General features: G+C 41.4%; 1 pseudogene; it reads left to right on the forward strand.

The window, feature by feature from the left end:
• Positions 1 to 8,063: 8,063 nt before the first annotated feature.
• Positions 8,064 to 9,366, forward strand: LOC103221043 (heterogeneous nuclear ribonucleoprotein A3 pseudogene; annotated as a pseudogene).
• The last annotated feature ends 18,137 nt before the right edge of the window (positions 9,367 to 27,503 follow it).

Consider the following 27,503-nt stretch of genomic DNA (forward strand, 5'->3'; position numbering starts at 1 on the left):
GGTTGAATGTGGGGGGAAAGGAAGAAAGAAAATTTCAGAGAAATTGAACTAGAATTCTGATCAAACTGTATCTGAGGCCAATATACCTCTGGTTTTTATGATTAGAGCTGGTATGAGTCAGATTTTCTGTTACTTACTTCTGACAGAATTCTACCTGATATAAATAAGGGGGTCCACCTTGCAAGCTGATTTTGAAGTACCTACGGGATATAGAAGTGGTGCTGCCAATTGTTCATTTTCTTTTCTTTTTAAACTTTTATTTTAGGTTATGGGGTACATTGCAGGCTTGTCACATAGGTAAAAGCGTGTCACGGGGATTTGTTGTACAAATTTTATCACCTAGGTATTAAGCCTAGTATCCATTCATTATTTTTCCTGATCCTTTTCCTCCTCCCACCCTCCATCCTCCAACAGGCCCCAGGGTGTGCTGTTCCCCTCTATGTATCCATGTGTTCTCATCATTTAGCTCCCACTTATAAGTGAGAACACGTAATATTTGGTTTTCTGTTCCTGCGTTAGTTTGCTGAGGATAATGGCCTCCAGCTCCATCCATGTCCCTGCATAGGACATGATCTCACTCATTTTTATGACTGCATAGTATTTCATGTTGTCTGGGTACCACATTTTCTTTTTCCAGTCTATCATTGGTGGGCATTTAGGTTGACTTCATGACTTTGCTATTGTGAATAGTGCTGCAATAAACATACACATGCATGAGCATTTTTCTAAGTCATAGATGGAGTCAGTATTTTTTAAATGAAGGTGTGTGCCATTTTTATATAAAGACTATTATAAAACTACTGTCCAATTTTCTGTTTTCTCTTTCGTATTGTTTATGATGGATGTTGACATTTAAATGCTCTTAATTTTCAGTTAGACAAATCTACTAACTGCTTCCTTTATGAATTCTTTTATGTTAAAATCAGGGACTTTGCTATGCTCTAAGCTGTCCAGAGCTTGAATGGATCCCCGTGGGGAGCCTATCATATTCCACACTTCTGACCACAGAGATTGGTCATGGGTAAGCACATGTACTGAAATGACCCAAAGAGAATCAATTTCAACTTCAGGACATTTGTGGGAACTGTTGGGAAGCAGTCTCGCTCGCTCGCTCTCTTTCTCTCTCTCTGTCTGTCTACTGGAGTTCCTCAACTGGTGAGATAAAAATAAAATCTCATAAATATCTTGCTACCATTAGAGACAAAAGCAGAACAAAAAGATGGTGAAAGAGAAGCAATCCCAATGACCTAGCTCAAGGACCTGGATCCCAACACACCCAGGCTGTGGCCTGTTCATTATGTAAGCCAGTAAAGTCCCTTTTTTACTTACTTCAATTTAATCTGAGTTTTTATCACTTGCAACCTAAAGTGTTGGGCAATGAAGAACATGGAAGAGAATCTCACCCTGAAATAGTTATTTTAGAGACTAGGACTTCCCCAAACATCTCTTACTGGAAGTAACTTTGTCTAAATTGCACACACCCCCACCCACTAGAGAGGCTTTGCCTTTTCCTGCCTGAGGCACTCTCATACCTACTTCAGTTTGGCTCCCTGAAGGTCTCTGGTGACTGTCACTTGAAGGGGGATCAAGAAAAATAGCCAGACAGAGGAGAATAGAAAGACCCGAAAGAGTTGAAGAAGCCCGTTTTTCCTATTCACACCTTGGTCTTATTTCATCTTCTGACTCAATGTGCTGACTCTCCATCCAGATACACCTGCCTTTAGGTATCTGTTTTTCCCACCTGAGAAATCTCTGAATATCTCTCTCAGTCCGTTTAGCACTCTCAAAAGCAAATGCACAGAGAGCCAACAATACTACTTCTGAAAGAATGTTGTGAGCATTAAATAAGGTAAATTATGTTATGTAAAAACATACTGTAGCTTAGAACCTACATTAGTCAGAGTTCTCCAAGATCCAATAGGACATATACTCTACTGGTGATGGTAGTGGTGGTGGTGATGGTGGTGGTGGTGGTGGTGGTGGTCGTGGTGGTGGTGATGGTGGTGGTGGTGGTGGTGGTGATGGTGGAGGTGGTGGTGGTGGTGATGGTGGTGGTGGTGGTGGTGATGGTGGTGGTGGTGGTGGTGGTGGTGGTGGTGGTGATGGTCGTGGTCGTGGTGGTGGTGGTGATGGTGGTGGTGGTGGTGGTGATGGTGGTGGTCGTGGTGGTGGTGATGGTGGAGGTGGTGGTGGTCGTGGTGATGGTGGTGGTGGTGATGGTGGTGGTGGTGGTGGTGGTGGTCGTGGTCGTGGTGGTGGTGGTGGTGGTGGTCGTGGTCGTGGTCGTGGTGGTGGTGGTGGTGGTGGTGGTGATGGTGGAGGTGGTGGTGGTGGTGGTGGTGGTGGTCGTGGTGGTGATGGTGGTGGTGACGGTCGTGGTGGTGGTGGTGATGGTGGCGGTCGTGGTGGTGGTGGTGATGGTGGTGGTGGTGGTGGTGGTGATGGCGGTGGCGGTGGTCGTGGTGGTGGCGGTGGCGGTGATGGTGGTGGTGGTGATGGTGATGGTGGTGGTGGTGGTGGTGGTGGTGGTGATGGTGGCGGTGGTGGTGATGGTGGTGGTGTTGGTGGCGGTGGTGGTGGTGGTGGTGGTGGTGGTGGTGGTGGTCGTGGTGGTGGTGGTCGTGGTGGTGGTGGTGATGGTGGTGGTGGTGGTGGTGGCGGTGATGGTGGTGGTGGCGGTGGTGGTGGTGGTGGTGGTGATGGTGGCGGTGGTGGTGATGGTGGTGGTGTTGGTGGCGGTGGTGGTGGTGGTGGTGTTGGTGGTGGTGGTGGTGGTGGTCGTGGTGGTGGTGGTCGTGGTGGTGGTGGTGGTGGTGGTGGTGATGGTGGTGGTGGTGTGTCTGTGTATAAGAGAGAGACAGAGAGACTTTAAGGAGTTGGCTCATGAGATTATGGGAAATGGCAAGTTCAAAATCTGCAGAGACGCTGGCAGGCTGACGATCCAAGGAAGAGTTGACATTGCAGTCTTGAATTATAAGACGGCGGCAGCAGCACATCTCTGGGACACTGGCTTTGGGAGGCTCAGGACCTGTGTTTTAGAATCTGTTAACTTCTGAAAATAGGAATGTTAAAAGTGAAATCTCCTGATATTAATTGGCAACCAGTTCAAGCTGTTACTTAAAATACTCTGAGGGCTAGTCTAATACCCAGCATCTATAAGTAAAAAACAAATTTAAAAGAATAAAACAAACAACCCCATTAAAAAGTGGGCAAAGGACATGAATGGACACTTTTCAAAAGAAGATATACATGTGGCCCACAAATGTATGAAAGAAAACCTCAATATCACTGATCATTAGAGAAATGCAAATCAAAACCACAATGAGATACCATCTCACACCAGTCAGAATGGCTATTATATAAAGTCAAAAAATAATGGATGCTGGCAAGGTTGTACAGAAAAAGGAAGGCTTATATACTGTTGGTGGGAATATAAGTTAGTTCAACCATTGTGGAAAGCAATGTGGTGATTCCTCAGAGCTAAAAATAGAAATGCCATTTGACCCAGCAATCCCATTACTGGGTATATACCCAAAGGAATATAAATCATTCTACCATGAAGACACATGCATGCGTATGTTCATTGTAGCACTATTCACAATAGCAAAGACATGGAATCAACCTAAATGTCCACTGAAGGTAGACTGGATAAAGAAAATGTGGCGCGTATATGCGGTGGAATACTATGCAACTGTAAAGAGACCATGTCCTTTGCAGGAACATGAATGGAGCTGGAGACCATTATCCCTAGCAAACCAATGCAGGAACAGAAAACCAAATACCACACATTCTCACTTATAAGTGGCAGCGAAATGATGAGAACACACGGATACACAGAGGGGAACCACACGCACTGGGGCCACCTGAGGGTGAAGGGTGGGAGGAAGGAGAGGATCAGGAAAAATAGCTGATGGATACTGGGTTTAATACCTGGGTGATGAAATAATCTGTACAACAAACCCCCATGACACGTGTACCCCTGAACTTATACGACAAACCTGCACATATACCTCTGAACTTAAAATAAAAGTTAAATAAAAATAAATAAGTAAAGAAATAAAACATTATGAGGGCTAAAGAAAACCCACACATTTTCACATAATCCTGCCCAGTGTTTGAGAGAAAATAAAACCTGCTTTCCATGATTAGCTTGACACATAGATGATCAATCCAGCCAAAAATCAGGGAAACAAGAATTTGCCTATTCCTTGAGTACAAGATATGAGGATGATCGTCTCTGGAAAACTCAGAGGCAGAAAAAATAGGGACCTGCTCACCGTCCCCATTAGATCTCCTGCTCTTCTACCCCAAACCACTCTGGGAACCCCTCGCACCCCACCTGCCCTCATCCCTTGACTCATAAAAACTCCTAGCAGCTGGGCAGTTAAGAGAGAGCTGAGAACTGGAGGACATACCTGAAACTCCCCTAAAGTACCCACAGGACTCCAGCTATCTCTGCTCTCCATTTAAAACTTCAGCAGCTTATGTGAGCAGTTCCTTTGTTGAGATATCTATTCCTAGCAAACCAAGAAAAATAAATAAATAAACTCTCAAAGTAATATCATTGTCCCACACACTGGGGCCTCTAGGAGGGAGAAAGGTAGGAAGAGGGAGAGAATCAAGAAAAATAACTAATGGGTACTAGGCTTCATACCCGGGTGATGAAATAATCTGTATAACAAACCCCCGTGACACACATCCTTTGCCAGAATAAGGCCCAGAGAGGTTAAGGGACTCACCCAAAGTCACACACAAGGTCTTCCTATAACCTTCCCCAACCCCTAAAGATAGTGATGGAATGTTCCAGAAATAGTCCCTTAACTCTCCCCTTTCTAATGGGATATATGAGCTGACACCTAATGATATGATTTAACAAGCAAAATATAGGTTAATATTTTGAGATATTAATGTATGCTTCTTTCTTTCTGTATTTTCTCCTTCTTCTCTCCCCATATGAGCAGGTAGCATGGACAGGAGAGAAAAGAAATATCCTAGAAGGCTGGTTGCTATAATAATATTCACAAATACTACTATTATTAGACTATAGTTTAAATCCTTAGGAGAAATGACTTGCAGCATCTTGACAAAGGCAAGCAAAGAAAATGCTTTCGTTGCCTCTAAGGAGACTTCCCAGGGTTGGACCTGATCTGACACATCTGCATGTGTTTCCGTCTCCCCATCTGACTCTGAGCTCCATGGGACGAGAGACTTGGTCTTTTTTATCCACTGCTCTGTCCCCAGCACCCAGAATAGTGCCTGATGCAAAGCTGATAATAAATATTTGTTGAATGAATTAATATATGAGGGGAGGCAAGAGAGAGGAAGAAGGAGATTGAGAAAGGAGAGACTTCAGAGCCTTGGAGAAGGAGCCAAGAAGCTGTCATCCAGGATGAGCTGGTGGGTGAGTCTGACAAATGGCCACAGGAATGCTATTGGGGTGCTCAGTTACTTTCTGTGACTCTCAGGGTTCCACTGGGGGAAAGTCCTACTATCACCAACACCAGGGACTGCCAGCTGTTTCCTCCAACAGCCTTCAAAGGACTTCATTAGTGTCTGCCCCTTACAGATCACCCAACGCATTGATGCCCAGCAAAGCCCCAGGGCTTCACTCAGTCCTGGTCTAAATTCACCACATGGACATTCCACACCACAGCACCTCAGGACAGCCCTAAACCCAAGAACAGAGGAGTGGGGCCCTGGAAAAGGTCTTATCAGGCTCCTTAGAAGCAGAAGCTGAGACAGGGTTCAGGTGCAGGTGATTTGGGATCAGGGATGCTCTCAGGAGAAACTCTGGAGGGAGGGAGGGAAGCAGGATGGGGCAGGGGAAGAAGTTAAGCAAGGATGTGGGGCCAGCTGATACCAAGGCTCAGCCGGATGCCTTGGAGAGCTCTGGGCTATAAAGAGCACTCAGTCTGTCTTCCTCCAGGCCAGAGGGCCAGAATGTCATTGGTTATGGGCACAGGGGGCACACCTCCCAGGCACCGGTGGGGCAGTGCTCTATCCTCCAGAAAGCAAGCCTCCAGAGAAGTCCCTGGTAGGAGACTTTGGCAGCAGCTCTAGCTGCTAAGACGGAGATCGGGGTCGGGGCAGGGTAGCCCCTGCTGCAGGAAGGAAGCCTCCTTCAGGTACTGAGAGATGAGCACGGGAGTGGCTTTTGAGACCACCTGTATTGGTTTCCTACAGCTGCCGTGACACAGTACCACAAACTGTAGGCTTAACACAACAGAACTTTACTCTCTCACAGTCCCGGAGGCTGGAAATCTGAAATCAAGATAACTGCAGGATTGGTTCCTTCTTGGAGCTCTGAGGGAGAGAGGATCTGTTCCACAGCTCTCTCCTAGCATCTGGCGGGTGCTGGCAACCCTTGGCGTTTCTTTGCTGGCAGACACGTCACTCCAGTCTCTGCCTGCATTGTCACATGGTGTCATCGCTCTGTGCCTGTGTTTCTGTGTCTTCACATGTGTCTTTATAAGGACATCAGTCATCAGATGTAGTGCCATGCTAATCCAGTGTGACCTCCTTTAACTTAATTGTATCTGGAAAGACTCTATTTCTAAAGTCACATTCACAGGTACCAGGAGCTAGGACTTGAATATATTTTTGAGGGGGAGTACAATTTAACCCTCAACACTCCTGAGCTGCGAGAGCCCTGAACAGAGCCAGTGGGTAGTGATGTGAAGTATGGCAGAGGCGGCCTATGGCCTCACACTTCTGGGTGTCACTCAGCAGGATCTCTCTGGGCTTCCCAACATTTCCACCAGCCTCTCCAACACAGAAACCACCACAATGGTGCCTGCAGAAGGAAGGTGTTCTGTTTACTGCAGGACTTAATCTCAGGCTGTGCCCAGCCACCTCAGAGAGTCATGGTGGAGTCATAAAAGGTTCTTTTTCTGGATGAAGAAGACAAAAAATAAAAAAGTGACAGACCTACTGAGCACCAACTATCTGCTCAAATGTTCACACATAGAATCTATGGCCAGACGACCAAGAAACTGGTTTCAGAGGGTACCTCTGGCAAGAGCACAGGGTGGCTAGGGACAGGGAGGGGAGGAGGATTAATTTTCAGCCTGGATTCTTTTTGTAGTTTTGGAATTTCTAATTATGAATATGTATTTTCTTTTCAATAAAGAAACAAATTAAGAACACCATCTATTTATTTGAAATGGAGTTTTAAAAATTTTCTATAACAGTAAGACTCTAAGTGTTAAAGTTTCTTCTAGATTGAATATTATTATAATTATTTATTGGTGACCGTTGAATCAAAATAACATATTTTGATAAATAGCAAACAGAAAAAATAAAATTCCAATGAATGTGCACCTCATTGAGATGAAACTTGTGGTTTTTCCTAATTAGTTCGTGTTTCCATAGGTGAATGTAACTTATTGACAGCACAAGACAGAATTTGGCATCAATTCTATTTCTGTCTTTTTAACTATACAAATAAATAGATGGGAACAGAAGGATTTTTTTTTTTTTTTTTTTTTTTTTTTGTGACGGGATCTCACTCTGTTGCCCAGGCTGGAGTGCAAATGGCACCATCACAGCTCACTGCAGCCTCAACCTCCCAGGCTCAAACAATTCTCCCGCTTCAGCTTCCCCAGTAGCTGGGACTATAGGTGTGTGCCACGACACTCAGTTGATTTTTTAAAATTTCTCTTTTTTTAAGAGACACGGTCTCCCTATGTTGCCCAGGTTGGTCTCGAACTCCTAGGTGGGGGAAATTCTCCTGCCTTGGCCTACCAAAGTGCTGGGATTATGGGTGTGAGCAACTGTGTCCAGCTGGGTTCTTTTTTAATAGCAATGACACTCAATTTTTTGAACCCTTTCCAAGTGAAATGCCAAAAATCATTTGGAAAATTTGCCATCATCACAGTGTATTTTAATTAATTATGTGTCAATTGTAACTCTATTATCTTCCTTCATGTTTGCCAAAAACACAAACACACAAAAACACACTTTTGTTGAAAACACACAAAAGTTGGTTCCCCTCTAAAGAGGGGAACAATTATATAAAATCTCTTTATACTCTTTCCTTTTTAAAAATGTGTTTTCTGATTGAACTCGAGTTGGAAGAGGCGAGTCCGGTCTCAAAATGGAGGGCCGTGATCCAAAGGAACCAGAGCAGTTGAGAAAACTGTTTATTGGTGGTCTGAGCTTTGAAACTACAGATGATAGTTTAAGAGAACATTTTGAGAAATGGGGCACACTCACAGATTGTGTGGTAATGAGAGACCCCCAAACAAAACGTTCCAGGGGCTTTGGTTTTGTGACTTATTCTTGTGTTGAAGAGGTGGATGCAGCAATGTGTGCTCGACCACACAAGGTTGATGGGTGTGTAGTGGAACCAAAGAGAGCTGTTTCTAGAGAGGATTCTGTAAAGCCTGGTGCCCATCTAACAGTGAAGAAAATTTTTGTTGGTGGTATTAAAGAAGATACAGAATAATATAATTTGAGAGACTACTTTGAAAAGTATGGCAAAATTGAAACCATAGAAGTTATGGAAGACAGGCAGAGTGGAAAAAAGAGAGGATTTGCTTTTGTAACTTTTGATGATCATGATACAGTTGATAAAATTGTTGTTCAGAAATACCACACTATTAATGGGCATAATTGTGAAGTGAAAAAGGCCCTTTCTAAACAAGAGATGCAGTCTGCTGGATCACAGAGAGGTCGTGGAGGTGGATCTGGCAATTTTATGGGTCGTGGAGGAGACTTTGGAGGTGGTGGAGGTAATTTTGGCCGTGGTAGAAACTTTGGTGGAAGAGGAGGCTATGGTGGTGGAGGTGGTGGTAGCAGAGGTAGTTATGGAGGAGGTGATGGTGGATATAATGGATTTGGAGGTGATGGTGGCAACTATGGCGGTGGTCCTGGTTATAGTAGTAGAGGGGGCTATGGTGGTGGTGGACCAGGATATGGAAACCAAGGTGGTGGATGTGGTGGCGGTGGTGGAGGATATGATGGTTACAATGAAGGAGGAAATTTTGGCGGTAACTATGGTGGTGGTGGGAACTATAATGATTTTGGAAATTATAGTGGACAATAGCAGTCAAATTATGGACCCATGAAAGGGGGCAGTTTTGTGGAAGAAGCTCGGGCAGTCCCTATGGTGGTGGTTATGGATCTGGTGGTGAAAGTGGTGGATATGGTAGCAGAAGGTTCTAAAAACAGCAGAAAAGGGCTACAGTTCTTAGCAGGAGAGAGAGCGAGGAGTTGTCAGGAAAGGAGCTGCAGGTTATTTTGAGACAGTCGTCCCAAATGCATTAGAGGAACTGTAAAAATCTGCCACAGAAGGAACGATGATCCATAGTCAGAAAAGTTACTGCAGCTTAAACAGGAAACCCTTCTTGTTCAGGACTGTCATAGCCACAGTTTGCAAAAAGTGCAGCTATTGATTAATGCAATGTAGTGTCAATGAGATGTACATTCCTGAGGTCTTTTATCTGTTGTAGCTTTGTCTTTTTCTTTTTCTTTTCATTACATCAGGTATATTGCCCTGTAAATTGTGGTAGTGGTACCAGGAATAAAAAATTAAGGAATTTTTAACTTTTCAAAAATAAAAAATCAATCAATCAATCAATCAAATAAAAATGTGTTTTCTTTTTTAAAAAAATTATTAATAGAGATGAGGTCTCACTATGTTGCCCAGGCTGGTCTCGAACTCCTGGACTCAAGCGATCTGTCCCCTTGGCCTCCCAAAGTGCTGGGATCACAGGCATTAGCCACCGCTCCTGGCCTCATACTCTTGCTTAACCCTTGAAGATGATTATGGATTTTCTGTAAACATTTCCTTATCTTTCCTCCCAGGATCTGTGACCATTTCAGCCACTTCCTCACCATTCCAAAGTCTGCCCCACTTTCCCTATTGACAGCCACATTGCTAATAGCAAACTCATTAATTACATCACCATTTGGTGTTCACTATGACCCCGGCTCTCTCTTCTTGCCAGTTCTTAATTTCTTCCCTGGGGTAAGTGATGTTTTTAATGCTCCAAATTTAATGCCCTGAAGTCATCTATGGAGCTATTCCTTAAATGTCAACTTTCTCTAATTTATCAGTTACAATTAAAGCCTTTTTTCCTAGGTCATTTTTCCTAGACTTCCAGGTAGGAGTCTTTGCATCCAGAAGCAAGGATGCCTCACCCAGGTCGCCACACTAATGTACGAGGGGAGGGGCAAACAGCAGCTCTCTGGGTGTGATCTTCTCACCTCTAAGCTGAAGGAGACACCCACTTGCTGCTGGGGTCTCAGCAGATCTGCTGCTGTTAGCAGGAAATAGAACCACTCCCTTTCTCAGCTCCTTTTCAAAGAAATGCAAACCTAGACACTTCGAGACAGAGGGCATCGCCCTGTAGTACCACTGAGCTCTCTCTCAGTACCTCCTAAAGGTTGACAGTTTTTCCATTTATTTTTACTCATTTTCTCCTGCATGAGAAGAGACTAGCAGGTGTAGCAGCAAAGAGAAAATTATATTGGCTTGTGCACAAGAGAGCTGGCACTAAGAAAGGAAAAGGAATAGGCTGCTCCCCATGGGCAACATGTGGGTTAGTGTTACAGGGTCTTTCTATAGGGAAGGTTTACGTCAGGGCACATATAGGAGGAGTTTTTCTAGTGCTTGCACAGTGGCTCAACACGCTTCTTTGTACATCGTATGTAGCATTAGCATTTTAAATCTCCATCCCTGGGCATGATTTTTAGCATTAAAATGAGGAAGGGTAACTATAGGTTGGAGTTTAAGTCTAACTGCACACATGGGGCTCTGAGGAAGCAGCCAGCCCCCTGAAATAGAAACACGACACCTAACAGCTTCTTGAGTCTTTTGTTACTAACTGGCTAAATGTTAGATAAGCTAGAGCTTAAGCAAAGGGCTTTTCGTCCCCACTGAAACCATCTTAAAATGGGGAACCAACCAGCCTGCCTGTCTCAGTAATACATAAAGGTCTGACAAGTGGGATCAGGAGAAATTAAATGAAGAGCACAATTCCCACTTTGTATGGTTTGCATTCCATCTCTGGAAATCCAAAATAAAAAATGCACAATGCTATGCATATTCTTTTGGCAGAAGCAGGAAAGCAGCCCATCCAAACACACTTTGCCATTCCTTGGCTCAAGCCCGCAGTCCAACATGAAGTCCATGTCTTTGCCCTCCAAGTCCATGCTCTTTCCACTGTACCTGTTCTAGCATCTTCTAGAGGTGAGCAACTTTTTTCTGTGGTAATCCATTGAAAGACAGTTTTAAAACACCTCCTCTGTGTCAGGCATGGTGCAAAGTGCTAAAGTTACCAAGATAAAACAGGTGTAGTCCCTGTCCTCAGAAGGCTTAATGGGAGAGACATTAGAAAGCTGGAAGAAGTTGATTGCAATACAGACAGAATCACCAATGTAAATAATAGAGGTAAGCCAAATGGTCCACATAGGAAGGTTGGCTAGGCAGGGGGAGGGGCAGAGTGGTCTAGCAGAGCTGCACAGAAGAGGAGGTCCTCTTTCTGTTTCTGGAACGTGATAAACCCATTTCCAATTGACAGTCCCATCACATATTTACCTAGTTTACTCCTTGCTTCATACAGGTTTGTGATCAAAGGTTATCTGCTCAGAGAAACCATCTGTGTAAAATAACTTCTATCACATTCTTTATTCTCTTTTCTTCTTTTATTTTTCTTCACTGAACTCAATTAATTGCATTCTCTGCCTTCACACACATTACTAGATGAATTGTCCATTCTTCTACTTATAGCTAACACTGTGTGCTTGATGTCACCCCTCTTGCCTCTTCCTCAAGGACATCTTACCAGCATTGCTCTCCTCCTTCCCTACATTATTATTTCTCCTACTGTTCCCATGAGCATGCAAACTTCATCTTTGCATTATCTTTATGTAAATCCTGGACATATAAAACAAGCATAAGAAACTCTGGAAGTTGGAGACAATAAGGCAGACTGGCTAGAAATCTCAGGACCCAAGGCAGGACATAGCAGTGAGTCGTCTGGCTTTTTCATTTTGCTTCATATATCCTGGCTCAGAGTGGAAAAAGCTAAAAATCCAGAAACACCTATGGGCACAGACAAAACAAAATATTTTTAAGCCCAATAAAAGACTTTTGTCTCCAGCCAAAGGAACAGTAAAGGGGCAGCCTAGCAAGACAGAAAACTTTTAGACAACTGCTCTACTCCAGCCAAATACCACAGAAAACACAGAGGTCTCACCCCAACTCATGCCAGCAAATGCAGGGTGGGGACTCCACACTTTGACCTTCCTGCAGCTGTAACAAGCCCTCCCCTCCAACTCCCACCCTGTATGGTGTTAGTAGAGACTCCATGAGACCCTGAACTTTCACTCATGCCGGGCAATAATGAGACACCCCTCCAACTCTCCACTGCGGTAACATCAGAGGAGGCCTGCTGAAGAGTCAGGACTTTTACCACTGCTTAGTGATAATGAAGGCCATGTGGAGAGTAGCAACAAAGCACCCCTACCCCTTTCAGCCAAGGAGGTATCAGTGGAGGCCTAGTGGACCAGAACTCCCATTCCCACCCAACAGTAGTAAGGAGTTTCCCTCCTCAGATGTAAACAAAGGCCAAGTGGAGAACCTGGACTTCTACCTTCACCTGCAGTAATGAGGCAGCAGCACCCCTCCCCCTACTGGACTGGTGTCAAAAAAAGCCAGCTAAAATAGCAAGTTGAAATAAGACCAGAGTCTCATAATATAGTAGCCAAAATATACAGATTTCAATAGAAAATCATTCATTATACCAAGAACCAGGAAAATCTCAAATTGAATTTTAAAAGACTACCAACAGATGATAGCACTGAGATGTCAAAAATGTTAGAATTATCTGACAAAGATGTCAGAACGACCATCACAAAGATGCTTCAACAGCAATTACAAACATGCTCAAAACAAATGAAAAAATGGAAGGTCTTCGTAAGAAAATACAAAGTCTCGTCAGATAGATAATAGATATTAAAAAGAACTAAGGGGAAATTTTAGAACTAAAAAATGTAATAACCAAAATTTTAAAACTCAGTGGATGGGCTCAACAGCAGAATGGAGGGGACAAAGGAAAGAATCAGTGAACTTGAAGATAGAACAACAGAGAGAAAATAGACTAGAAAAAAATAATAAACAGAATCTCAAGGATATCAGGATTATAGTTAGAGAACCTGCATTAATGTCATTGGCACCCTGGAAGGAAAGAAAAAAAAAGGCAAGCCTGAAAAAGTACTCAAAGAAATAATGGTTGAAAACTTCTCAAATTTTGTAAAAGACATAACTCTACAGATTCAAGAAGCTGAGTAAAGCCGAAATCTAAAATTTCAGCAAAATTCATCCCTGAATATATAATAGTAAAACTTCTGAAAACTAAAACGAAGAGAAAATCTCAAAAGCAGCAAAGGAGAAATCACAATATACATGCAAGGGAAAAATAATCCAAATAACAGTGGATTTCTCATCATAAACCAGAAAGGCCTGAAGGAAGTTCTTTCAGCATTTTTCAAGTGCTTTTTTCAGTTCTTTCAAGTGCAGAGAAAAACAGAAACTCTCATATCTAGAATCCTGTATCCATTGAAAGTATCCTTCAGAAATGAAGGAGAAATCAAGATATTCTCAAATAAGGGTAACCTCAGGGAATATGCTGCCTACGGACTTGCCTTGAAGAATGACTAAAGGAAGTTCTCTAAACAGAAAAGAAACAATAAAAGAAGGAATTTTGGAATGTCAGGATGGAAGAAAGAATATAGCAGGAAAAATATGGGTGAAAATAATACATTTTCCTTATCCTCTCAAGTTTTTAAAACTATGTTTGATAATTGAAGCGAAATTATGACACTGTCTCATGTGATTCCACATGTATATAAAATAAATATTTAAGAAAATTAAATTATAAGTGAGGGAAGGCAAAAAGATGTAAAAGGAGCAAGGTCTCTATATATTCATTCAAACTCGTAAAATGTTAACATCAGTAGATTGTGATGGTAGATATATTTAAGGTAACACCTAAAGCAATCACTGAAAAATACTATACAAAAAATAAGCTCAAAAACATTATAGATAAATCAAAACTGCTTTCTGAAAAATGTTCAAGTAACCCATAGGAGGCAGCAAAAGAAAACAGATAAAGAAGAAAAGAAAAACAGAAGATAAAATAGCAGACTTAAGCCCTGATATATGTATAATTGCCTCAAATGTGATGGTCTAAATACATGAATTAAAATATAAAGCTTGGCAGAAGACATTTGAAAACATAACCAAATTATAAGCTCTCTACAAAAACTTCACCTTAAATATAACCTAAATCTCATGCCTTACACAAACTTCAAATTATCACAAACCTAATTGTAAAATGTAAAACTATAAAACTTCTAGGAAAAAAAAACATAAAAGAAAGAAAGAAAGAAAGAAAGAAAGAAAGAAAGAAAGAAAGAAAGAAAGAAAGAAAGAAAGAAAGAAAGAAAGAAAGAAAGAAATGGAAAAAGCCTAGTAAAATATCTTCATGACTAGAACTAGGCAAAGAGACTCGACATCAAAATTACAACCCATAAAATTAAAAAATTGATAAACTTGACATTACCAAAGTTAAAACATGTTTTCCATGCAAAAGACTCTTTTAGGAGGATAAAAAGACAAGCTACAGAGCGAGAAAATATTTGCAAACCATATATCCAGCAAAAGAGTAATATCAAGAATATATTTCTTAAAGCTCTCAAAACTAAACAGTTAAAAAAACAAACAATCCAATTAGAAAATGGGTAAAAGACATGAAGAAATATTTCACCGAAGAGATGTATAGAAGGCAAATAAGCACATGAAACAATATTCTACATCGTTAGCCATTAGGAACATGCAGATTAAAACCATAGTGAGGTACCACAATAACTAAAAAACTATAAAACGACCTAAACTATAAACTAAAAAACTATCAATAACTTAAAAAAAATAGTGCCATCACCAATGCTGGCGAGGATGTAGAGAAACTAGGTCATTGATACGTTACTAATGCTGCAGACACTCTGGAAAACAGTTTGCAGTTTCTTTAAAACTGAACCTGCAACTACCATATGGTTCAGTAATTGTACTTCAGGAAATTTGTCCCAGAGAAATGAAAGCTCATGTTCACACAAGAAAACCTGTACACAAATACTTACAGCAGCTTTGTTTATAATAACCCAAAACTAAAAATGACTCAGATATTCTTCAACAAATGAATGGTCAAACTGCGGTATGTCAGCACCATGGAATACTGTTCATAAATAAAAAGAAATGAACTATTGATACATGGAGCAACCTGGATGAATCTCCAGAGAATTATGCTCAGTTTTTGTTTTTGTTTTTGTTTTGTTTTGTTTTGTTTTGAGATGGAGTCTCGCTCTGTTGCCCAGGCTGGAGTGCAGTGGCCGGATCTCAGCTCACTGCAAGCTCTGCCTCCCGGGTTCACGCCATTCTCCTGCCTCAGCCTCCCGAGTAGCTGGGACTACAGGCGCCCGCCACCACGCCTGGTTAATTTTTTGTATTTTTAGTAGAGACGGGGTTTCACCGTGTTAGCCAGGATGGTCTCGATCTCCTGACCCCGTGATCGGCCCGTCTCAGCCTCCCAAAGTGCTGGGATTACAGGCGTGAGCCACCGCGCCCGGCCTATGCTGAGTTTTTTTACAGCCATCCCAAATGGTACATACTCTATGATTCTATTTATATAATATTCTTGAAATGACAAAATTATAGACATGAGTAAGAGGTTAGCAGTTGTTGGGGATTAGGGAGGGGGGGTGTGTCTCTTAAAGGGCAACGTGAGAGATCCTTGCAGTGGTGAAAATGTTTTGTATTTTGACACTGTCAATGTCAATATCCTGGTTGTGGTATTGTACCATCGTTTACAAGGTGTTACCATTTGGGAAAACAGGGTAAAAGGAACATGGAATGTCTTTGTGTTATTTCTCACAGTTGAATGTGAATCCACTATTACCTCCAAGTAAAAACTTTAATCCAAATAAAAACTTTAATTAAAAATAATAAAAAAGAAAACTTACACAAAAAATTATAAAGAATTAACTTTTAAAATGCCTCTCAAAACCACTTCCCCTTTTATACCACAGCTCAATTTCTCTGTTCTCCTTCACAGAGCAAGTCTTTAAAAAATAAATTTTCTTCTCTGCTTACTGACTCCAATTCCTCTCCTTCCAGTCTTTCTTAAATGTGCTCCAATCAAACTTTTGGCCACTTTGTTTCACCATAATGTCAGCTCTGGCCAAAGTCAGCTCTGGCCAACGTCATTCACAACATTGCTAACTCGTATAGTCAATCCTATTTCTCATCTTTCTCGAGTTATAGACAGCATTTTACACATATGGCACAATTAGTCAATTCCCTCTTCCTCCTCTTTTGGTTTTCATCTTACTTTGCTGAATCTCTTTCTCAGTCTTCCTTTCTGGTTCATCTCCCCACCTCTTAATGTTTTAGCATCTCAAGACTCACTTCTTTATCCTTCCATTGTTCTGTCTATATTTGCTCCCTACATGCTCAGCCAGGCTCGTGGATTTAAATATAATCCATTTCTGATGACCCTGAAATTTATATTTCCCACCTGGGCACCTTCCCGAACTATAGATTGTACATCAAGTAGTTTCCCTAACATCTTCCTCTAGTTGTGTGTTAATAAATGTCTCAAAGTTACGTGAGTAAGTCTGACCTATTGACTTCCACCCAAAACATCTCCTTCTCAGTGTTCCCTCTTGGCTTATGGCATTTTGATATATTTAGTTGCCCAGATGTGTAATCTTGGATCATCCTGGACTCCTCTCCAACTCCTTACATTTAATCCATCAGCAAATCTTGCGCACTCTACCATCAAAATATGTCAAGAATCCAATACTATATCATGACCCTTAGCCAGGAGTAATTGAAAGCCACAAAGGATTTGGTATGAACCCAGTGGGCCTCCCTCCTCCTTGTGGGTAACTGGACTTCCATCCTCCTGGACATAGGTCTGTCTCAATCACAGGCAGATTCTCTTCTGGATTGCCTGTCATCCAACCTGGGCCAACTATGCAGCAAAGGGTCCTGTCTTCCCAAAGAAATGTACTCAGCTGCTAGAACTCAATCTAGAGCTGCCTGTGATTGTTTTTGCTACAACTTGGGGAGATCTGGTCTGTGAATGAAGGTGATTTAGAAGAAAGCAGGGCAAAGGAATGAAGAGATAATTTTCTGATGACAGTGTTGGAATTTCTGGATCAAGCTGCATCTGAAGCCAGATAAAACCCTGAACTTTTCAATTATGTGAGCCATTAACTCCTTCCTGTCCTTACAGTATGAATTTAGTTTCTGTATCTTGCAACCAAGAATCCTGACTAATCCACTCCCTCCCCACCTCTATGTCCAAGAACTTAGTCCCCTTCTTCTTTGTATGGCATTTTCAGTAACTGATAAAACCAGGGTGCTTGTCTTGGGCCATCAACACACAGACCTTCTCAACATGTGTGGCAGCTGGAAAATCTTCACATCAAAGGTCTAGGTTGTATAGATTTGGTGTCTATTTCCAAAATCCACATGCTGTTATTTCTTAAACTCAACAAATGTTTTTTAAAGCCTGCTATTTGCTTCTCTTGGGGCTGGGAATATAACTGTAAACAAAATAGACAAAGCTCCTGCATTTGTGGCACTTATGTCCTAATAGGGGAAGCTGATAATAAGCATAACAAGAAACTTATGTAATGTAATACAAGTAGATCAGATATTTATCAGGTGCTAGTCTGCCAGTCCAGTGGAAACATTTCTGTACCTCTGCCCTAAAGCCTGAGTGCCCCCTAGCTTCCTTGCCCCTTTCCAGGAACACCACCACTCTGATCTCTTTATGATCCAGTAACTACAGGGTTCATGCTCAGCCCAGCAGGGGTCTCTAGAATCCCTACCTTGTTTCGTACCCTATAGTTCTCTACCCTATTGGATGGACTGTTAAGTATTTTGACTATCACACCTGCTGAGATGATAAGTGCTATGGAAAAGAAAAATGGAACAAGGCAGTAGAGTCAGAACTACAATTTTAAATAGAATGGTCAGAGTCAATTAGTTGAGAAAGTGGCATTTGAATAAAGAGCTGGAAGAAGGAAGGGTATGAGCCATGCAGTTATAAGGGAGGAAAGCAGTCCAGTTAGAGGGGTAGCAAAGAGAAAGAGTACAGGAATAGGAGATGAGACCAGGAGGTAGTGATGAGGGTTCTGGATCCTGTGGGGCCTTGTAGGACATTAGGAGGACTTGGAAATTACTCTTCTAAAGGAAAAGAGAGCTCTTGGAGGATGCTCAGGAGAGGCAAGATATGATCCAATTTGTATAGCTACAGACAACTTTAATGAGATAGAATTTATATTCCATACAATACACTCATTGACAAAGTATAATATCATGCTTAATTGTACATTCTCAGAATTGTGCCACCATCACAACAGTGCTTTTTCCTTTATTATTTTACTTCAGGTTCTGGGATCTATGTGCAGAATGTGTAGGTTTGTTACATAGGTATACATGTGCCATGGTGGTTTGCTGCACCTCTCAACCTGTCATCTAGGTTTTAGGCCCTGCTTGCATTAGGTATCTGTCCTAATACTCCTCCTCCCCTTGCTCCTCATCCCCCCCACAACAGGCCCCGGTGTGTGATGTTTCCCTCCCTGTTCCATGTGTTCTCATTGTTCAGTTCCCACTTATAAGTGGGAATATGGGGTTTTTCGTTTTCTGTTCGTGTGTTAGTTTGCTGATAATGATGGTTTCCAGCTTCATCCATGTCCCTGCAAAGGACATGAACTCATTCTTTTTTATGGTTGCATAGTATTCCATGGTGTATATGTGTCACATTTTCTTTATCCAGTCTATCATTGATGGGCATTTGGGTTGGTTCCAAGTCTTTGCTATTGTGAATAGTGCTGCAATAAACATACGTGAGCATGTATCTTTATAGTAGAATGATTTATAATCCTCTGGGTATATACCCAGTAATGGGATTGCTGGGTCCAATGGTATTTCTGGTTCTAGATCCTTGAGGAATCACCACACTGTCTTCCACAATGGTTGAATTAATTTACACTCCCACCAATAGTGTAAAAGCATTCCTATTTCTCCACAGCCTTGGCATCATCATCACAGTGAATTTTTAAATATTTTCGTCACCTCAAAAAGAAACACCCTACTCCTTAGCCAGCACTTCACAGTATTCTCATCAACCCCTTCCCCCTGCTAGGTCTAAGTAACTAGGAGTCTACTTTCTCTTTGTTTCTATATATTTGCCTATTCTCGACATTTCCTACAAATGGAGTCATATAATAAGTGATCTTCTGCGACCGTCTGCTTTCACTTGGAATAGTGTTTTCAAGGTTTATCCGTGTTGTGGCATGTATTAGTACTGCATTCCTTTTTATGGCCAAATAACATTTCATTGTATGAATATACTACATCTATCTATGTATCAGTTAATGGACTTTTGGGCTTTTATGAGTGCTGTTATGATCATTTATGTAAAAATCTTTGAGTGGAAGCACATTTTCATTTCTCTTGTGTATACACATAGGAGTGAATTGGTGGATCAAACAGTAACTATGTGTAAATTTTGCTGAAACTGTCACTGTTTTCCAAAGTGGCTAAACCATTTTACACTTCTACCAGCAGTACTTGAAGGTTCTTTCTCCACATCCTTGCTAACACTTATCTGATTATTTTTACTGTAGTCCTCATGGTGGGTGTGAAGTATTATTTCACAGTGGTTTTGGTTTACATTTTCCTGATGACTACAGATGTTGAGCATCTTTTTACGTGCTTAGGGGTCACTTGCATGTCTTAGGAGAAATGGCTATTCAGATCCTTTGCCCAATAATTGGGTTGTGTATCCTTTTAAAATTGAGTTGTGTGTGGTCTTTATATCTTCTAGATTTACAAATCTTTTCTCCCATTCTATCAGTTGTCTTTTTGCTTTCTTGGTAGTATCCTTTGAAACACAAAAGTTTTTAATTTTTATGAACTCCAATTTTTTTTTCTTTTATTGCTTGTGCCTTTGGTGTCATATCTAAGAATCCATTGCCAAATTCAAGGTCATGAAAACTTATGCCAATATTTTCTTTTAAGAGTTTATAATTCTGGCTCTTACATTTTGGTTTTTGATGCACTTTGGTTAATCTTTATACACGATGTAAGAGTCCAATTTCATCCTTTTGTATGAGGCTATACAGTTATCCCAACACCATTTGTTGAAAAGACTCATTTTTCCCCATCAAATAGTCTTGACTTCCTTGTCAAAATTCACCTAACTATAGATAAATGGGGTTATTTCTGAACTCTGAATTCTGTTTTATTAGTCTGTGTGTCTATCCTTAAGTGAGTACCACATTGTCTTGATTATTGTTTTACAATTAGGAAGTATGAGTCTTAATTTTTTCTTCTTTTTTATGATTGTTTTTGGCTTTTCTGGGTTCCTTGAGTTTCCATATAATTTTTAGGATCATCTTGTCAATTTCTATTAAAAAGCCACCTGAGATACTGATAGGAACTGTATTGAATCTATAGATCAATTTGGAGAATATTGCTATTTCAATGCTTAATATTTATTAACTATTTGAGACAATATTTATTTTCTTCTTATTATGAACATGGGATGTCTTCCCATTTATTTAGTTTTCTTTAATTTCTCTCAAGACTGTTTTGTAGCTTTTAGAGTATGAGTTTTGCACTTCTTTTGTTAACCTTATTCCTAAGTGTTTTATTCTAGTTGATGCTACTATAAATATTGTTTCCTTAATTTCATTTCTGGATTGTTCATTGCAAAGGTATAGAAATTGATTGTTACATATTGACTGCATATCCTACAACCTTGTTAAACTCATTAATTAATTCTGATAGTTTCTCAGTGGATTTAGTGGAGACACATCATCATATAATCTGTGAATAGAGGTAGTTTTACTTCTTCCTTTCCAACATGAAAGCCTTTTATTTCATTTCCATTTTCTTGCCTAATCTGTACATTAGCAAACAGCTGCCTTGTTGAGCATACACCAAATCCGGGTGAGAGTGCAGCAGGAATCCAAGTGAGAACGGATTGCGCCTTGCACCACGGCAGCAGCAGAAAAAGGGTCACAAAATGGTTCGGATGTTTCTCTTTTGTTCTTCTCTCCTTTATTATTTTTTACTATCTTGATGGTTTTTTGTTGTTGTTGTTGTTTTGTTTTGTTTTTAACCTCAACCAACAACAAAGCCAACATTTACTTTCTTAAAATCCTCCTGTGGTTAAATTCTTAGTAAGCAGTTCCACATGAAGGAAGCAGGCACCAGACTGGAGGCTAGAAAAGCACAAACCCTACACGTCCTGTCTATGTAACAACAGATCTAATAAGGCAGGTCTGGTTGGAGGGAAGGTCTATTTTTACGAGACGGGGGAAAAGAGAAGTGTCCATCACCAGGGCTGAGAAATGCTGCAACTCTCAGCAATTAGCTAAAGATAACCCAGGCCAGGAACTCTGCACCCAGACTGAAGGGGCCTCAGTGCTCTGTGCATGTAGAGGATAATTCAAGCTTCTCCAGTGAGCAGCCATCCCAAGCTACTGGATCCTTCACTGTGGGGACACTAGCTTAACCAGCGTTCCTCAAGAACTTCCTTCTCCCTGAAGGTGGCAACACAGGAAAACTCCCCATCAGTCGCTCTTATCCATACACTTATCAAGCCAGATGTGATATCTCTCCCTCCTGGCAAGCAGGACCCTAGAGTTCTAATCTAGGCTGGGCCTAGGGTGAGTCAAGGAAACCCCTAGGGCACTTGCATGACCCTGAGGGTGAGGGCTTCCTTATATTTTGCATCTTAGATGTTTCTCTTGCCTCACTGGATGGCCAGCCCTGGTTCTAATCCCAGATCTGCTGTTGACAGGCCATGTACATGAGGACAAGTCTCTTGTTCTCTCTGGGCCTCAGTTTACTCATCTGAGAAATTGAAGTGCTGGAGTTAGATCAGTGTTTCCCAGTAACTGATCCACGAACCCAAAATTATCCTTAATGTTCAGATTCACAGAACCTTTACCAAATGTCCTCACTTCTGAAAATCCAAAAACTTCTCTATAAGAACCAAATGTACGACTATAGAATGTGGCAGATGGAGTCAGGGTCCTCCACAGGACTCATTCCTCCCTAGAGAAACTGCACCATCTTCCCTACAGCCCTGTCAGGGCTGTCCCAGCCACTGTTGTAACATCACTAACTGCCCTGACCAAAAGTGATTAGACTACAGGTAGAACCCAAACCCAAGATTAACCAATCTATAGACTGGACAGAGACAAGCAGGTTATTGCTCTCACAGTTTGGGCATTTCAGACTCCGTAGCTGATAATGGTGGGCAGTTCAGCGGTCAGGTCAGACTCAAGGCGGATGGGCACAGAGACCCACGTGCAGGCAAAGAAGCTGATTAAAAGAAGGAAGATGCAGACAGACGCAGTGATGAGTAAGTCTTGTGGCCTATGAAAGTTGAGAAATTACTTTGCTCTTGAGACAGGGAGAATGTCCCCAGCTCCTGACTTTCCCATCTTATGCCAACACGAGGCAGGAAGGCCCAGAAGCAATGAGCAACCAAGTACCTAGATTATAGTCTCCAAATATCATTCTCAACTTTAGCACTTCTTGCAGAAATAAGTAATTCCAAGGCCAAGGCAGGGAAATTGCAAGATGAACCTGAAACATTTTCTTGTGCCAGCAAGTAAAGAATTACTCAAAGAATAATGGGACATGTCTATAGCTCATGGGTACAAATGTCAAAGGTTATCATCTAGCCAAATCTGGAATGATTTGATATTAAAATAAATACTGATGATAATGGATTAAATCTGCTGAATCAAATAGGAATCCATGAGCCTACATCAATAAAAATAAGTAGAGGATTGACTATGAGTAATTTTTTTAAAAAGGAAAAAAGTAAGTGGAGGAAAAGGGAAATGTCTTCCTTATAGTAGCACAGCAGCTAATATATATCATAGGAATGATAATAATAGATAAACCACCATTTACAACCACCATAACAGTGGTTAATTCAGGCAAAAGTAATCAATAACTACTAAACCGAGTTAGTGGAGATTTAATGGGATACAGGATATTGGCATAGTTTGAGAATATCTTCCCACAAAATGTTCATCAATTACAAATAGAAAAATGATGAGTTGATGTGGAGAAACCTGACACAAATTGACCAGGTGCTAAAGATGGCCATCCCCAGTGTGGGGACGAGCCCACATTGTATGCCCCCTCGTGTGACGCAGTGAGAAGATGACAACCTCCCTTCCGTATAGCACTCCCAGAACATACGTGTGAACCCCGGAAACACTGGTGGAACCAGGCTGAGCTTCGGCACTCCCAGAACACAAATGCGAATCCAGTCCTGAGGAAACACTGGTGGAACCAGGCTGAGCTTCGGCACTCCCAGAACACAAATGTGAATCCAGTCCTGAGGAAACACTGGTGGAACCAGGCTGAGCTTCGGCACTTCCAGAACACAAGTGTGAATCCAGTCCTGAGGAAACATTGGTGGAACCAGGCTGAGCTTCGGCCTGCAGACTGAAAAGTCTGCACTCTTTCAAACTATTGAGATCATGAAACACAGGGAGAGACCAAGGAATTATTCCAGATTGAAGGAGACTAAGGAGACTTGAGTATGAAGTGCAAAGTGTGATCCTGGCCTGGACAGGAAAGAGACATTGTTAGGACAGCTGGCAAAATATGAATCCATTCTTTGGATTAGATGTTAGTGTTAGAGCTGATTTCTTATTTCCTGATTGGAGAAGTTGTATGGTGGTTATGTAGAAGAGGGTCCTTGGTTTGGAAAGATGTACACTGAAGATTTTGGGAATTTGGTGCATCATGTTGCAAATGTATTTTTTAATGTATGTATTTATATGTCTTTATTTCATATATTTTTATCTTATATAATATATAACTATATCATATGCACATTACTTATGAATATATCATTAGTATCGCAAGACAGAGCTTCTATAATTTTGTCTTTCAGGCTTACCATTGACTTTTTTCATTTTAACAAATATTTCTAATTTCCTAGGATTCTTTCTTGCAAGTTTTTCCATAGTAATCTATTTTTGTTTTACAAACAGAAGATGTTCTTGATACTCCATTCAATTTTGGACCTTGCCAATTGAACATTCCACAGTACTGCAATATCAGCCTGATCAAAATTGAACTTCCCATCTTTTCCTACAAGCCTGTGGACCCTATAGTCTTGTGGGCCACTGAAAGCAATAGCTTTCTTTCTAAGTTGGGTAGGGAGCCATTGAAGGGTTTTGAACAGAGAAGTGACATAATAAAATCTGCGTTTTAAAAGAATCACCCTAGCTGTATTGAAAATGGACCGTAAGAGGCAACAGAAGAAGAGAAGATTCCAGTTATAAGTAGGATGGCAAATAATCCTGGTTTGTGCAGGGCTGAGGGATTTCCTGAGACTGGACTTTCAGTGCAAAAACTGTGAAAGTACCAGGCAAACTGAGACAAGCTGGCTACTCTAGTTAGGAGACTATTTCAGAAGGTTCTGGTGTGAAATGACGATAGGTTGGACCAGCTAAATGGAGATGATTATGAGATGTCAGATTCTGGATATATAATGGGTATGTTTTATATAATACATAATGCATGGGATGTGTCATGTGAGGAAAAGAGAAGATTCCTGTGTTCTCAGATTGAGCACTAGGAGACCTGAATTAGCATTTACTGAGGGATGAGGGGGACTGTGGAAGAAGCCATGTTGGAGGTGAGGGGTAGGTCAAGAGCTCAATTTTGGACTTTCTAAGCATGAGATGCCTATGATCCAAAAGGAGATGTTACAAGGCAGTGAAATACATGAGCCTTGAGATCAGAGGAAAGAAGTCAGGATTGTAAATATTATATATAGATGGACTTTAAAAAGAAATTCATGAAGTGTAGATAAAGAAGAGAAGAGCTCAAGAACTGAGTCCTGGAGATCCCAATATTAGAAGGGCAGACAATAGAGGGAGAACCACCAATAGCGAGTGAGAAGGAGCTGCCAGTGAGCTCAGAGGCAAACCAAGAGAGTGCAGGGGTCCTGGAAGCCAAGTAAAGACGGTGCTTCAATGTAGGTGGCATGATTCCCTGCATCCAGTGGAATCTGGGGCCTGCAAATTGACCTTTGGGTTTAGTTATAAGGAGATCATTGTTGAACTTGACAAGATTTGTTTAGGTAGAGTGGTGGGGACAAAATCTTGATTAAGGGAGAATGGGGGTGGGCGCTGTGGCTCATGCGTGTAATCTCAGCAATCTGGGAGGCCAAGGCGGGCAGATTACTTGAGGTCAGGAGTTCAAGACCAGCCTGGCCAACATGGCGAAACTGTCTCTACTAAAAATACAAAAATTAACTGAGCATGGTGGCACGTGCCTGTAGTCCCAACTACTTAGGAGGCTGAGGAAGAGAATCTCTTGAACCCAGGGGGCAGAGATTGCAGTGAGCCAAGGTTGCGCCACTGCACTCCAGCCTGGGTGACAGTGGGTGACAGAGTGAGACTCGGTCTCAAAAAAAAAAAAAAAAAGAGAAAGAGAATGGGAGATGAAAGGCAGTAGCTGGAGGGAGAAGTGGAAATGCTCTTTGTTGTTTTTAAGATGTGAAAAATAACAGCATATTTGCAGATGGGAATAATACAGTAGAGAGGGGAGAAATGATGATTCAGGAGAGAAGGCAGAGAATGGTGAAGCCATGTCCTTAAGAGGCAGAGAGAGGATAGGATCTAAGGCCTCAGGGAAGGAGCCAGCCTGACCTAAGAGTAGAGACAATTACTGCACACTAATAGGAAGGAAGACAAGGCATGTGGGTACTGTGTCAGGAGACTGGCTGGATCTGGCAATGGGAGCTCATGAAAATTCTCTTCTGACACTTCTAATTCTCAAGAAAGTAAGGAGCAAGGTAATCAGCTGAGGTGGGATGGGGAGGCTGCACTGGAGGTCTGAAAGAGGTAAGCTATAAAGTCATCACCTAGGGAAGCGGATGGAATGGGGAAAAGAAGGACAGTTGCTGAGCAGCACTCTGAGCTACTTGAGGTTTCAGTGGTCATGGATTCAGAGAGAGAGACCAGTCAGCACTTTACAACTTTCAGTTCCCTGAATGCTATCTGGGTTTCTTTTTTTTTTCCTGTTTGTTCATCTTAGTCCTTCTCAATTTTACTGTTGGTTTTGCAGAAATGTCTGGTGGTCCATGGTGGCCCATTTATATTTGAAGTAAAGGGCTAGGTTAATTCATGTAGGTGACTGAAGACACTCAAAGTTCCCCTCCCCAGTTACTAAATAGGCTGAATGAAAAAAAAGACCTACAACTAGACACGTCACGGTCAAGTTTCAGAACACCAAAAATGAAGAGGCAATCTTAAAGTCTTCAGGTACACACACAAAAATGATAACAGCAGTAAAATTGTCACCTGCAAAAATACAAATAATAAGGTATCAGAATGCCATCAGCAATCCTAAGGGCTAGAAGATAAAAAGCAAGCCTTCAAAATTCTAGAATTCTAGACCTAGCTCAATCACCAATACAGCAAAATGGTAGAATAAACATACCTTTCATCATACTTATGATGTGTTCCAACAAAATAAGGAAATCAAAGAAAGACAAGGGCAGGAAAGAGTGAATCCATCTCAGAAGAGCAATGAAGGGGTTTACCTTTCATCACTCTTAGTTGCACGCCTTTCCTCAGGTTCAAATGTCTTTACGTTGTGCATTTATCACTTTCAAAACTGTTTCTTTTGAAAGAGAGTCTTACTCTGTCACGCAGGCTGGAGTGCAGTGGCGCAATCTCTGCTCACTGCAACCTCCACCTCCTGCATTCAAGTGATTCTCATCCCTCAGCCACCTGAGTAGCTGGGATTACATGCACCACCATGTCTGGCTAATTTTTGTGTTTTTAGTAGAGGCGAGGTTTCGCCACGTTGGCCAGGCTGGTCTCGAACTCCTGATCTCAAGTGATCCTCCCACCTCAATCTCCCAAAGTGCTGGGATTACAGGCGTGAGCCACTGCGCCCAGCCTAACAACTATTTTTGTTTAAATAACTCTTCACTTTTTACCTCAAAGATCGTCAAAATTCTGGACGCTGTAACTTCTTCCCTCATGTGACTCAAAGTGTTGGAAAAATATATAAGCTTAATTCCTTACTAATTTTTCACATCAAACCTCTTTCTTTTTCGTATTATCAGAAATATTTAGATTTAACTATTTATAACTGGTTTCATTGTTATCAATAGTTACATAAAATGACTCTTCACATAAAAATGCCCCTTTATTACAGAAGCTGTCTTCATTTTAATTGATTTTTAATTTATTTTATTTGAATTTAGTTTTCTTTTGGCTGAATCCTTTCAGCCATATTACCCTTTTCAGAAAAAGTTCCTGGGCAATATACTTTCCAAAACGTCTTTCTGTGACTTGTACACATTGATAATACACGAATGGGCATAATTTCTAGGGTTACACATTTTCTCCACAAACTCTAA

The sequence above is a fragment of the Chlorocebus sabaeus genome, chromosome 15, assembly GCF_047675955.1.
Source record: "Chlorocebus sabaeus isolate Y175 chromosome 15, mChlSab1.0.hap1, whole genome shotgun sequence".
Taxonomy (NCBI): Eukaryota; Metazoa; Chordata; class Mammalia; order Primates; family Cercopithecidae; genus Chlorocebus; species Chlorocebus sabaeus.